The following is a 14,099-nucleotide window of genomic DNA, read 5'->3' as shown; positions in this document are numbered from 1 at the left end:
AAAGTTCAAAACAAATGCAAGAAGGGCTACACAGCATTCATGGCCTGGATGCCAAGAGCTCCATTTAACTCTTCACATGCAAATGATTCTTTCACCACCAGGAAGCACAAAAAGCTTCTCTGTCTGTCAATGCTAAAATAGTTCAAGACATTGAATGCTTTCCTTGAAGCTCACCACTTAGTGCATCTTCGCTCTGTCTTTTAAATCAGCCTTCCAAAGCTCCCCAACAGCAAATCAAAAGGCTCTTCTACCCTTCTTCAATCCTCCAAAAGCCTTTACAATGCTGTCATTTCACATGATGTCCCTCATATTCTTGGCAGGGTCACCTCATGATTCTGCCAATTTATTTTTTTTTAATCATTATTTTTAAAAATATACTTATCCTACAATCACAGAATGGCTTGGCTTGGAAAGGACCTTAAAGCTCATCTAATCTCACCTCTCTGCTATGGGCAGGGTTGCTACTTAGCAGATGAGGCTGCCAGGGTTCATCCAACCCAGCCTCCAACATTTCCATGGCCAGGGCACCATAGGACAAATGGTCACTGATTTACAGCAGCAGAACTGAGGTTACTTCCTGTCCTTTGAAATGCTTCACTTAAATATCAACAGCGATCATCTTCGTTTAGAATACAATCAAGTAGATTGCATTATAATCCATTATAATGACATTATAATTGGTTCAACTTAACGATCTTGAAGATCTTTTCCAGCTCAAATAAACTATGCTTCATTTCAAGCTCAGTTACATGCCTTCAACACAGCTATAAAGCAAGTGACTGAAGCACTTGTGGCTTCTTCTGTAGCTTCAGTGCCACAGGATAACAACAGCAATTTTTACACTGATGGAATTTCGGCTCTTCCCAATATGCACCAAATGGGTAGAACAAAATAGATACACTAAATGCCATCTGGTCCAAAATCTCTGGGTATCACTGTTTCACACCATCCAGATCTACATCATAAGCCCAGATGCTACAAGAAGTCAAAACTGTCTTAAGAACAGTAAGCACTTGGAACTTCTCCCTAGCCAGGTTCTTTGTACAATATGTCATAGCCTTCAGTCTTCCTCGTGTAACAAATCAAAAGGAGAGCTATCATAGAACTGACTTAACTGAAGTGCATTTTGGTGTGGGCACATCTATAAGCATGAGTCCACGCAGATGCAGAAGGATGAATTTGGTGGCTCAAGCACAGAAATGTTGGACAGCACTGCTGTATCCAAGCCAGAGAACACGCAGAGCAAACACCAGTATCCACCTGCATCAACGAACACTTCTGTGTTTTCCACCTATGCCCTTGAGAAATGGAAGTTTAGCAGAAGTTAGAAAAGTTTAAAACTTCTGTCTCAAAAGGAGAAGTTTACTACATCAAGTTTTTGGAGTTCAATGTCTCTCATTTACAACCAGGTGATAAAACTAATCTCATCTGTTAGCCACGGGACCTTGTTTACTTGCTTTCTGCTCCGCAGAACCAGCAAGCTGTCAAATTCCAGCACAGAAACAATTTCTCTTGCTTTGCCAATTTGGACAGCACTGTCATACAGAGCGTTTGAATTTTGGGTAGTGCTGCATAGAGGATGGAGCCAATGATCCTTGTGGGTCTCTTCCAACTCAGGCTATTTGAAGATTTAGTGATTCATAATAGATAATTCCTTTAGGATATTATGGTGATCATGTGTCTAACTGCAGGTTGAGTTACCATGAGATAACTCCAAGCTGCTCCAGCCCATAGAAGATGCACTTGGAGCAAGCAGAGCCCTTCTCCTGCCTCCCAACTGACCCTCACGTGTCTCTTTTTACCTGAAAAACAGCCACAGCCTCTCAGAATCATAGGATCATCAAGGTTGGAAAACACCTCCAATATCATTTAGTCCAACCACTTACCCATCCCCACCATACCATTAAGCCATGGCCCTCAGTGCCACATCTCCACACCTCATGGACCCCTCCAGTGATGGTAACTCCACCACCTCCCTGGGCAGCCTGATCAAACACCATTCTTTCTGAGAATAAATTATTCCTAACAGCCAAATTGAACCTCCCCTACCATTGCCTCTCATGCTGGGAGAACCACTGTTACCTAGGAGAAAAGGCCGACCCCCACATCACCACAACCTCCTTTCGGAGAGTTGGAGAGAATGATGAGGTCTCCCCTGAGCCTCCTCTTCTGCAGACTGAACAATCCCAGTTCCCTCAGACATTCCCCATAACATCTGTGCTCCAGACCCTTCTCTGGACATGCTCCAGGGCCCAATGCCTTTCCTGTAGTGAGGGACCTAAAATTGAACACAGTAAGTCCTTTTCTTAGACTGCAGCACTCTGTCAGTTATTTCTGTTATGTTTAGCTCCACACAAATAAAAGGCTTGTATCCGTTCAGTTAATTGTTTACCCTGAACAGTTTCATTACTTGTGTTCATGTAAATGAAATGTATGCTCTTTTCCTTATTGATAATTAAAAAACACTACCGGATTTCTTCTGCTTGGTTATCCTTGTAGAATTCCTCTCCATTAGCAAAACCAGTTGTAAGGGCTGGATGAATAATTCTGGAGCAACCATTCATAATGTTTTACTTCTTGAAGATTTGCACACTCCTCTTCAGAACTATTCACTAACTGGAGATATTTACTAGCTGCCTGCAACCCAACTATTTACGTACCACTCAAACCTTCACCTTTCTTAATTTAAAGCCAGCAGAAAGCTGTAGTCTAAGTCGGCAACACCAAAGCGCGCTCTCTGCAATGAAGCTGATGAAGTGAAGTAAGTGCAGTTGAAGAAATAACTGGGATGGAGCAAATGTGGTTCCAATGGTGTCTTCTCCTTCAAGGAGAACACCGGAGCCTCTGCACCCTGAAAACCAAAAAGCAATTCTTTCTTGACATCCACTCCCCCTCCGCTCCTCCCTGCACTTAAATAAAATTGTTTGTGGGTGTTTGGAGACCTAAAAACCCGAGTACCACTCCATCATTAATATTTTAATTGAAGACATGAATATTCATGACTCTTTTGCTTCTTTAGAGGACAAGATACGATAATTAAATAATTCTAATATGTAAATGTGTTCCTGTCATGACACCTTGCCTTCATCTACATTACAAAACCAAGGCATTTTTAGCTCTTTCATTATTTATGTAATCCGGATTCTTTTCTTTTTTTTTTCCTCCTCTCCTTCCAGACTGACAAGAGTTACTGAATGCAGACAACACTTTCTGAGTTACAGCAGTGATTATGGACTATTTCTTGACTTTGCCCATTTTGGAGGATTTTCACGTTGTTGTGCTTTTGTCTGACATCTCCTGTTTCCAAGTTAATTTCAACAGTATCTCTAAGACCTGATATCTGCCACAAGCCCAGGAGAACAGAGGCAAGCACAGAGTTATTAAAGATTTCATCATTTCTCAGACTTCAAGAATGCTCCAGTAACAACAAAAATGTATTGGTTTCCAGAAGAGACAACAGCAGTAGCCTCTTCCTACAGTAAATATCACATTTCTTTCATTTGCAGCTATAATTGACAACAGCAAACTTGGGCTGATTCTGGAAAACGCTCCCTGTAACTGCTTTGAAAGTCCCCATTTAAATACAAACTGAATTAAAAAGCGTGTCAAATGAGGACAAAAAACTGGAAAGGATTTCCAGGGTCATTAAGTTCCCCCTTCAGCAACTGAGCCCCATCTCCCACATCTGCCTCTCTGTAACCATCCTAAGCTCAAACACCAGAAGTTTCTTGCTTTCACTGCTCAGAGCTCACTTCTCTACTTCTTACAAACCTTTTTCCAATCCCTGGATTCTTTTTTGGCTGGATTACTCCTGTTGTAGCAACACCATTTTCTGCTTTTTAGCAAAAAGCTCCTCACCCTCACTCGAGGAATCTGATGCCTTTGTTAAAAAAAATGCATCCCCTTTCTGACTACTTTGTCCCAATACAAAACGGTCTTTTATTTCCCCGCTCAACAGTAGCAGCCAGAAACTGCACGCAGTGTTTCAGATGCAATCTCAGGGACTTGTACAGTGACATCAATGCCTTCCAATCTCTGCCTGGGTTGTATTTGCCTTTTTTTTTTTTTTTTTTTTTCCCCTTCAGCATCTCAAAGTCATTCTGTAATCAACTAGTGGTATAATCACCACTTCTTATCCTCTGTCATTTCCAATTGATTAGCTCCTAGTTTTATAGCTGAAATTTCTGTTCTCAAACCCCATGTATGTGTACCCTGCATTTCAACCTACTGAATTCATCCCTTTTCTAATATTCTGGTTCCTAAAGTCACCTAACTTCTGCTGGGCATTTCATCATCATCACCATGGTGGCCATTCCTATAGGAATGCAAGTCATTAAAATACTTCCTAAGACAAACATAATGAGAAAGCCAAGTCCTCAAGACCTCTGAAGACATCAGGTAACAGATTGCCAATTAAATACAAATAGTATTTGAGAACTAACTTCAGTGCAACTTCTATTGGGTACTTGTACTTATTTTGGGTAATGTGCTCTTGTACAGAACTGGAGACTCCAAATGAGCCATCAAGAAAAGGACAATTTGGTAGGTCAGGTAGGAGCAGGCAGCTGCTTGCAGATGGAAACCATTCTCAAAATCACACTACCTTTGCTAAAAGTTCGAGCAACACTTGAAATGTACTTTGCTTATTTGATAAATAAGTCTCGTAACAACAGATAATGCAGTAAAGGCTGGAGCTGCTGTAAAAGCATCTCCTCCCAGCTCCAAGTTGCACCCTGAGAACTGCAGATGTTTAAAAGCACCTTTGTTTACACTGCCCTTGGCTCACCTGAACATGGAATCAGAATCACAAAAGCTGGGAATGATCATCCAAGTCTAAACACCCACCTATCACCAATAGTTCCCACTAGACCGCCTCCCTCAATATGACCTTCCTGTGTAGAATTTGTTCTACGCAAAACCATTTGACAGCCAATAGATGGAACAGGGACTGCCAGAAATTCAAAGCACTCAACTTCTAACTTCAGTTTGGTCCAACTTCAGTTGGACTTTTCTGAGCTGGGTTGAGCAACACTGGCATCCTGCAAGGCAAGGCAGATGGGTACATTCTTTCCTTTCATACAGTTCTGTTTCATTTCAACAGAGATGGAAAAAAAAAATCATAATTTCAAGAGTAATTAATCTCTCCAACTATATTAGAAAACAGAGCAAAGTGCTGAAATAGAGCAGTCTTTGCTGGAAGTCTGACTTTATTGCGGAGCCATCAGTCCCAGCACTGATTGTCCACAATAGAAGATCAAATAATCTGGAACAGGTACAGCAGGGAAAAAAAGAGCATCACAAGCACTTCAGGCACTCAAACCACAGAGGGTTTCCCAGTGGTGTTCGGAGAGCTTTCAAATCTCCTGCAACACAAAGATGCTTAACATGGATACCATGGAAAGAGGCCAACAGCTGCTGTATATTTCGTTGTCCTGCCAATGGCTGCATGTTCTGCTGATGCTGGCATGCTCAGATGTTTCCTGGTGAGCTTCATCGTGTCTGGTTTGGCATTCCTAATCGGTACTACAAAAACAACTCCCTCCCAGAGCGTGTCAAACAAGCACTGCTTTCCCCACCTGCACAGGGTTGGGGGGGTGTAATTTTTTAATTCCTAAGTGAGGATTTTTATATATCGCTTCTCTCCCTGAAGGTTAATACTGTCTTCTGATAATCCCACTGTATACAGAAGACTCAGAAAAAGTGATGAAAACAGAGTAATTCAGCCTTCTAAGAAAGGAACTTGCACAAAAGTGGGTTATGGTGTGGCTATGCTATGGTTAGATGTAGAGATGTCCAACAAAGTGCTGTGCAAGCTGGAGCCACAGGAAAGCAGCAGGATGGCCACAACCAAGCCCTACTATTATCCAGATCACACAGGAGCCAAGCAAGGGTCTGCCTGCCCACCCCATCCCATGCCAACAAGGAGATCCTCAACAGTAATCTTCATCCCCTAACAACAGAAGGCATTCATACTTTTGACAATTCTGATCAAAAAAAGCCGTGAAACACAAGGAAAAAGGATTCTCCAAGTCCCAACTGAGGACTTATTTTAGTGTGTTTAATCAGCCAGATTTCACTCATGCAATTGTTGTTGATTTCAATATCCAAGTCGGGACTGGAACAGCCACTTGAGAGCCACCTTTGAGATCTAGAGATCCTGACTTCCAAAACTGAGCTCCAGGGAAAAAACAAAAGAAAGCAGCTGAGAGAAGCACAAAAGATGACACCCATCTGCACCAATACCTTCCCACTTAAACAAGAAAACAAAATCAAGGTCTGAAAATTCCAAGCAAAGGAGAAGTGGTGGCACTGATATCAAGAAAATTAAGAGAGAAGAGAGAAAAAGCCATCTGACTCGTAAAAAGCAGCAAAACACCACAGCACACACACAGACCCTGAGTCAGAGGAAAGCAGTGTGCACTGATGGAGATGCATGAGGCATCCCAAGCTCCAAATCCATCCATAGCTCCCACTGAAAGGTGGTGGCAGACTTACCCATCCTCTGGCCTGCTCCCCTCGTGCATCTCGGTCCAACCATACTGAAACATTCCTCCAGATACATATATATACGCACACACACCTCTCAGTTACCATTTTTCTGTAATTAAGCCTAGCACACTATGCAACCACAACAAGATGTTGATTAATTTACTGATTTGATTTAAACGCATCCTAGTTGCGTCAATCTCCTCCCTCCAGATCTTCTGAACAACCTTCACTTCTTTATTAAGATTGGGGATGTAATCATTTCCTTTTCCTTTTCACATATGCAGATGGGACAATTATTCAGACGTCCCTCAGAACAGCTTGCAACAGCGAGAAATTCACTGTAAGCCCGTTTGCCGCATGCACTGCCTGAATGTACAAATCTGATCACACGTGGTAAGTCTGCTAAAGATATGACAGTGCTCCCTAGGTCATTGCAGACAGTCAAAAGCTAAGACAGCAGTAAAAAAATATAATAATTAAAAAAAGGAAATTCTTGACACAGAGTGTGTTGAGGCACTGGCACAGCTGCCCAAAGAAGCTGTGGATGGCCCATCCCTGGAGGTGCCCACAGGCTCACATCCCTTGAAGCATTCTGGGTGGAGGTGCCATCCAGAGGAACAGAGTTTGGAGGAATGCATTCTCCTTGTTTCTCTCTCTTGTTTCTCATTGGCTTTGTGACAACCACGTGCTACCCCACTTGGTGATGATCAGAGAGCTGGAGCACCTCTCCTATGAAAAGAGATTGAGGGAACTGGGCTTGTTTAGCCTGGAAAAGAGAAGGCTCCAGGGAGACCTCATTGTGGCCTTCCAGTACTTGAAGGGACTGCATAAACAGGAGGGGGAATGACTGATTACATGAGTTGGCAGTGATAGGACAAGGGAGAATGGTTTTAAACTAAGACAGAAGAGGTACAGATTGGGGGTTCTTCAGGAGGAAGTTTTCCAAACAGAGGGTGGTGACGCACTGGAATAGGTTGCCCAAGGAGGTTGTGGATGCCCCATCCCTGGAGGGCACTGGTGGCTCTGGGCAGCCTGATCTGGTGGTTGGAGACCCTGCACATAGCAAAGGGTTGAAACTAGGTGATCACTGTGGTCCTTTTTAACCCAGGCCACTCTATGATTCTATGATATGATTCTATGAAAACACGAAGCGCTGTGCAGTTGAATAGAACCAAACTCACACCCAGCAGTTCAGCCAAGCCATCCTCAACGAAGGTCTGCAGGCAATTTGTGGTCCATAAAATCCACTCACATAAGCTGACTTACCTGTCTGCAGCTACTAAACCGAAATAAAGGGATACCATAAATAAATTGGCTGCTTTCCTGACTTCTGGGTTGCTTTTTTTTTTTTTGTTCCAGAGCTGTCACAGGGTTCTTAAATGATTGAAGACCATCACTTAAAAAAAAAAAAAAAAAAAAAAAAAAAATTGATATTTAACTGACCTAAATGCTATTTCTTTAAAGACAATATCTGCCAGCCCTCACAAAGACTACAGACCCTAATATTTCCGTTCTGGGCCATATGTGCTATTCTCAGGCAAAAATAAATTTGTTAACAAGTCTGCAAGAGCAGTTGGCACTTACTTATGCCAGTCTGTACTAACATCTTGAGACTTTCTTTAATAAGAAAAAAAAAGAAGGAAAAAAAACCAAGAATGTTTCAGGAAAGCACAAGCCCAGCAGAACATGCCTAGGATGCATGGGAAAAAATAGTAATTTAAGGAAATATTTTAAATTCTTCTGCTAATGGATAACAGAAATGTTGGCAAAGTTTGTTGTTCGTAAACGTGGGGATCATCCAGAGGTCCTGAACATTTTAAACATTCAGTGTGACCATCTGTCATTGACACAGTCACTGAACAGAACGAGCAATTACTGAAGCCCTTCTCAGACATAATCTGTCAACCATATCCAGTTTGGCTGCCAAGAGAAATCACGCTGAGGACTAGGAAAGCAGATTGCCCCTCTGGGAAATGGAATGGATCCACCTGAGCAGGTGAACTGTGGCTGTGAAAGGGGGTGGGATCCAAAAACCTCACAGCAGTCCCCAATCACCCATCGGGTTGTGCACCATGTTTTCATACATAATGGTGTCTGGATGCTCCATCCCCTTGCTCTGTACAGGGTGGGGAGAGAAAGCAAAGGATGCAGAATCAAAGCTATGGGGATGGGGGCAATAAGGGTTTGGTCAGAGGTGTTTGCAGGTCAGCAGAAGCAGCAAAAGCAGCTCAGTACTGTGAGTCACACAAGTTTGGTGCAGGTTTGGTGCATGGAGGTGATGGGTTGGTGGTTGGACTAGATGTAACATTTAGTAAGGCCTTTTACAGAGAAGAATCCATTGAGTTTTACTTCTCAATTGTTCCTAACAGTATGGAGGTAGCACCCAGAGATGATTTAGCCAGCCAGAAATCTGCCTCTGCCCTTACCACTTCGTGCTCGTTGTTCAAGTCTGCATCTAGTTTGAATATATCTCAATTCAGCTTTGAGCTACTGTTTTTTCTTACATCTTTGTGCACTAATGCACAGAAATAATTTCAATACTCAGCACTTTCTCCCTTTGAATGAATGTAATCCTTTTTTTCCCCTCACCCCCAAACTCGTAGACAGTAGGGAGACTGCGGCTTTAAAACCTCTCGTAAATGGCATTTTTTTCTGCATCCCTCAACCATAATCAGCTCTCCTCTGTCTCTGTCCAATGCTGACCATTTATATTAAAGAGTGCAGGCTGTAGCCTAGGCATGGGATCAGTATGAACACTCTGTGTCCTTCAGGAACGTTTAGGTTGGATGTCAGGGGGAAGTTCTTCACAGAGAGAGTGGTGAGGTGCTGGAACAGCTGCCCAGAGAGGTTGTGGATGCCCCGTCCATCCCTGGAGGTGTTCAAGGCCAGGTTGGATGGGGCCCTTGGCAGCCTGGTCTGGTATTAAATGGGGAGGTTGGTGGTTCTGCCTGCGGCAGGGGGGTTGGAGCTTCATGATCCTTGAGGTCCCTTCCAGCTCAAGCCATTCTATGATTTCAGAAGGGAGTGGTTTATTCTCAGTCCTCACATGATTAAAACTTTGATTCTGGATGCAAAACCCATTTCAAACAGACCACAGCTCACCAAGGAACCTGACCAATCTGCACAATGCTGGAGTCATTTCTCTGTAAATCTTAATATCAAAAGCATTTCTTTTTCTTTTTAATTAGCATCTGCTTTATATGTTATAAGGACATAAGTAAATACAAGACTGCCTAAGGAAACCTGCTAAATGCTGTGTTGGTATATAGAAGCTTTAATTCCTCAGTAATCCTAAAATATTCCAAGCTGGAACCTATATTGATCATCAAATCCAACTCCTGGTTCTAAACAGCACCACCCAAAAATGAAGCCATAATATCCATCAATACAGTCAGATTAAAGACAGGTAGGACATGGAAGAAATAATAATTCCATAGTTAGAAGTGATTTCTGCCCACGCCATGCTTTCCTCAGCTGAAGAAATTTCCATTTTGGAAATGCACATTTGCATACAGCAGAAATTAGGAAAGCATCCATTATTTTGGACTGTGTTCTTACTGACGTTGCTAGTTGTCCGTTTTAAAAGAAATAGATGGATGAATGAATGAATGACTGAACAAACAAAACCCTATGCAAACTCTAGTATGATCATGGCTTAAAACATACAAAATAAGGGGAGAAAGAGAAAGATTCATCCCTTTTTTCATGAGGCAGGAAACAAGAAATTATTTTCAAAGCTTTCGGAAGCCAAGCTAAAGCTCTCATCAGAAAACCCAGCAGGGTAGGCTAGCACACACTGCCCACCCATCCAAAAAAGTTTTCCCTGATGATTACCTGAATCCACCCCTAGCTTTTGTTGAGGAACTTATCAAGAATCTTCAGAAACATTACAATTCATAAAAGCTGCATAAAACTTAGCTAGAAAGACCTTCAAAGACCAAAGATATACTCTATCATACAGGCAGGATAATTTAGAATTACCACAAGATCTGGACAGAAGCTATAGACCAGCTGCTTCCATCTGGCTCAAGTGCCGGTGCATCAGTTTTGGAAAGGCGTTTGCTGCCCACTGCTGCCCAGTAGTGACCAGATGGCAGCAATGTATGAGAACAGGCTACACTGATGAGGGGTGAGGATGACTCCACTGCACAAACAGTGAGCAGGACTTTAAGAACATCAGGCTCTTTCAGAATATCAGCTCTAGCACAGTTACTGCACTGGTCATTTGGAAGCTTCACTTAAGAAATGACTTTAAAACTGGGCACAATATACCTTTAGTATTATCATTGGATAGACAGAACCAACTCTGAAGAACCATTGGAGTTAGAAGGGACCCTTAGAGGCCACCTAGTCCAACCCTCCTGCAATGAACAGGGATATCTACAGCTCCATCAGGTGCTCAGAGCCCCATCCTGACCTTGAATGACTATCCACCATCAGCCCAAGCATCCACCACATCTCTGGGCAGCCTGTTCAAGTACTTCACTAAAATTACTAGCCTTGATTTCTTACAATCCCATACCAGTTCCCAATAAAGGTCTTGCCAAAGTTCTGTGTCCTCATCAAACATTATTTTGTGTAACATCACATCCTGCTCTGTGCGAAGCATCTGCAGTAAGCAGTAAGATGATGGTGTTACTGTAAGATCTCAGAAATCAAGTTCTGGGGAACAAACTGAACTGGAAGGAGCCAAGTCACTCAACCAACCAAGTTCCTTTTAAAATAATAATAAAAATATATATTTGATGGACCTGATAGATATAATGAAGTATACAGTAATTAAGGAAATCACCAGGGTGGAGATAATAGAAAATAGTAATGTGAATGCGCAGAGGTTAATGAACTACAGAACAAAAATAATTACTTATGCTGGAAGAACTCCTGGTCTGCGAGTAGGTTACTAATAAAATTCCATAAGGATGAGCTCCTGGACTCCTCTTACCTATAATCTTTAATCACAGCTTCACAAAAGTTAATGTGCAAAAATAGCTGCTGAGGAAACCAGAATGGAAGCTATTACCAACACAGAGGAGAATGTCATAATGCACACCTTGAGCACAAGAGAAACATAATTTAATGCTACATATTTTAGTGCGGGAAGGAACACTGTTGGTATTTAAGGAACTCGTGAGACATCATCTGGAATATCAATCTGAAATAAAGGGATAACAGAACTGAAATAGAAAAACCGTTTGCAGGACAGGAGGATGATCAGCACCTTAAAAATCATAGAATGGCCTGGGTTGAAAAGGACCACAATGATCATACAGTTTCAACCCCCCTGCTGTGTGCAGGGTTGCCAACCAGCAGACCAGGCTGCCCAGAGCCACATCCAGCCTGGCCTTGAATGCCTCCAGGGATGGGGCATCCACAGCCTCCTTGGGCAACCTGTTCCAGTGCCTCACCACCCTGTGTGATCTTACAAGAAAAAAATGAGGGTTTGGATAATTAAATAAAAAGATCAGGAAGCGATAATAGATAACTCAACAGCCCACATCCCAACAATGCATTCTTCTACTTGGAGATGGTCAACAGATACACTGTGTAGGCTCTATTCACTCCCATTTCTGCAGAACTTCCCTACCATATTGCAAGCTATTATTCTTTGACAACTATTATGATATGCCAGTTATGAATATCAGCTATCAAAATATTGTCAGCAGCTTAGCAAATACTAAATGGAAGAAAAATGCTTTCTAATTAAGTCATTAAAAACAACCATTTTCTGCAGTAGCTCTGTCTAGGAGTCTACATGTTGATCAGAACATTAGCGTGCTCATCACCACATAATGACAAAAACACACACTGTCTCTATGGAGTTGACAACAGAAGTATAATTTAAGACAAGAGGTGTAGAGGAGAAAGGACAACTCAGCTACAGAACACGATAGCTGGGGGTCTTAGAAAACACAGATCCATTCATTTCCAATGACTTCTTTGAAGCACCTGATACATCTTCTAAATTGGGCCATTTATTGCAGAATCGACTTTAAAACAACTTTCAAATTCTTTTTTGTTTCCAAAGAGACTTGCATTTTCTCACTGCTAATCTGCCTTATGGAGCTTGGATTCTAACTGAAAAATACATCAGTAAATTGGCATCCCCCACTGAGAGAGATAAGAGCTTTAGTCTCTAAATAAAGATGCTGAAACACTGACAGGTATTTCTGAAAGCTCTTTTGAAAATTCCTTTATAAACAGTATTTATTTGGCTAAACTATCTGATCAGAGCAGCACTTCTGCAATACGAGTGTTTGCAAAGTGCTTCAGTTCTTCAGATAAAAGTCGCTGCGGAGCTATTAGCATCATTTGGAGAACTACCTTCCACGAACGTGTCAAAGTCATTTGTCCCCAGCGAGGTCTAATTTCATGGCAAGTTGGGCTTATTTTGAAATCTTTATTCTCGAGTTATCCAAGTACACAAAGCCCACGTGGAAAAAAAGAAAACACATTAGGTTGGGAGTGTGTCTCTAAAGCACCGGGAAATCTTCGCAATGTCTTTGCAACAGAGAAGAGGATGCCATTAAGAGCCTTTGAGCGACCTGCTGACAGCCAGGCTAATAGTTTATTGGTAGCACACATGGCACAGTTACACAAACAATTCCCTCCCCTTGGTGTGCAATCGTCCGCCCGCTCTTTGTTACCCCGGTATTTACAGCTTTGCAAACAGCTTCCAGCAGGTTGTGTTTCTCCCACTGTTCAGCTCAGCATTTCAACTCTTAAAGAGTTAACACGTCTTCACCAAATAATATCTCTGCAGGTGCCAGCTCCTTGGAAGCAGATAGGTCCAAAGGGCAGACACATCCTTATAATGAGAGAAAGATTACGAGGGGGAAAGAAAAGGAGCCAGCATGAGGCGTAAGGAGTGCTTTGATGAATGATATAGCCCAGCATTAATGAGATCTGGTAATTCTACATTTCCAGAAAGCTGTGGTCGTTAGGACTATGAGGATCATCATTTTATTCCGCGGGAACAGAAGAAAGTTTGGGACAAAAGGCGGCTTATCAAGAAATCAGTCTCCTTTGAATTAACTCAGCTGTGATTTGCAATGTTTCCCATCCCCTCCAGTACCCGCATTTGTTTAGCTGTGGTTACTGCTGTCCTCAGCACATCAAATACACGGTACCTAATCCACATCCAAACAGACTGTGCCTCTTTTAACACAAATAAAGTGCCTTGGCTGGAGAACGGTGTCTCCCACCTTGCCTACTGCCATGAGCCCATCTCTTTCCCAAAACAGAAGGCTATCATTCCACTCAATCATTCCTTTCAAGGCACAAGAGGCAACATCTCCATCTTTCCCCCCTCTCAAATCTTAGTGCAATTCCATTTGTAGTTCTGCAACCTACTCCCATGTAAACCATGTAAATTGCCCGGGTTGAAAAGGACCACATTGATCATCCAGTTCCAATCCCTCTGCTATCTGCAGGGCAGCCAACCATCAGACCAGGCTGCACAAAGCCACATCCAGCCTGGCCGTGAATGCCTACAGGGATGGGGCATCCACAACGTCCTTGGGCAAACTGTTCCATGTGTAAGTTCTGATGATGCTTTCACTATTATTCAGCAGCAAGCCTAGTCCACGGTTACAAAGTGGTGCGATAAACCA

The 14,099-nt window shown here is 42.4% G+C and overlaps 1 protein-coding gene across 1 annotated transcript in view; it reads right to left on the bottom strand.

Moving 5' to 3' along the window:
• The window catches only part of EXOC4 (exocyst complex component 4), a gene marked incomplete at both ends in the record, with an annotated part of 395,210 nt that overhangs the window by 219,140 nt on the left and 161,971 nt on the right, over window positions 1-14,099 (bottom strand). The window lies entirely within an intron of this gene.

The sequence above is a fragment of the Tetrao urogallus genome, assembly GCF_951394365.1.
Source record: "Tetrao urogallus genome assembly, chromosome: 1".
NCBI classification, from domain to species: Eukaryota; Metazoa; Chordata; class Aves; order Galliformes; family Phasianidae; genus Tetrao; species Tetrao urogallus.
The sequence above is the reverse complement of the archived record's forward strand: the minus strand, read 5'-3'. Positions and strand labels throughout refer to the sequence as shown.